The 387-nt window shown below is 65.4% G+C and overlaps 1 long non-coding RNA gene across 1 annotated transcript in view; it reads right to left on the bottom strand.

The window, feature by feature from the left end:
- The window catches only part of LOC102255329, a 2511-nt gene extending 2130 nt beyond the window's left edge, over positions 1-381 (bottom strand). Inside the window, exon 1 of the long non-coding RNA XR_313072.2 lies at positions 295-381. This is a non-coding gene — a long non-coding RNA (uncharacterized LOC102255329). The remainder of the gene's footprint in view (positions 1-294) is intronic.
- Positions 382-387: the final 6 nt, after the last annotated feature.

Below are 387 nucleotides of genomic sequence, written 5' to 3'. Positions count from 1 at the left end.
CAGGCCCCCTGCCCCCGGCTTCCCCTACCGGACGGTGGGACCCAGGGCCCAGGCGGGTACCCCGAGGCTCCCCCGATCGCAGGGCCCGCCCAGCCATCACCTCAACGCTTATTCACAGCTCGTGCCTCGTCTCTAAGCCCCTTCATCGCCCCCTCGGGCTGCAGCGTTCGCCCTCGTATCCGAGCATGAACGTGCGTGAGCAGGAGGTGAGCAAAGGCTTTTTAAAGGATCGATTACAGTTATCGAGCACCTCCTCCGGCTTTACCCATCTGCGCTGTGGACGTTTTCACTCACGCCCTGGAATTTGCCAAGCGCTGAGCAGCCCGAAGAGGAAGGTCCTGGGCGTCGGCCCCGCTGTCCTCCCTGCCAGGCGCGGGCCTCGGGAGC

This window comes from Myotis brandtii, unplaced genomic scaffold (assembly GCF_000412655.1).
Source record: "Myotis brandtii unplaced genomic scaffold, ASM41265v1 scaffold1112, whole genome shotgun sequence".
Taxonomy (NCBI): domain Eukaryota; kingdom Metazoa; phylum Chordata; class Mammalia; order Chiroptera; family Vespertilionidae; genus Myotis; species Myotis brandtii.
The sequence above is the reverse complement of the archived record's forward strand: the minus strand, read 5'-3'. Positions and strand labels throughout refer to the sequence as shown.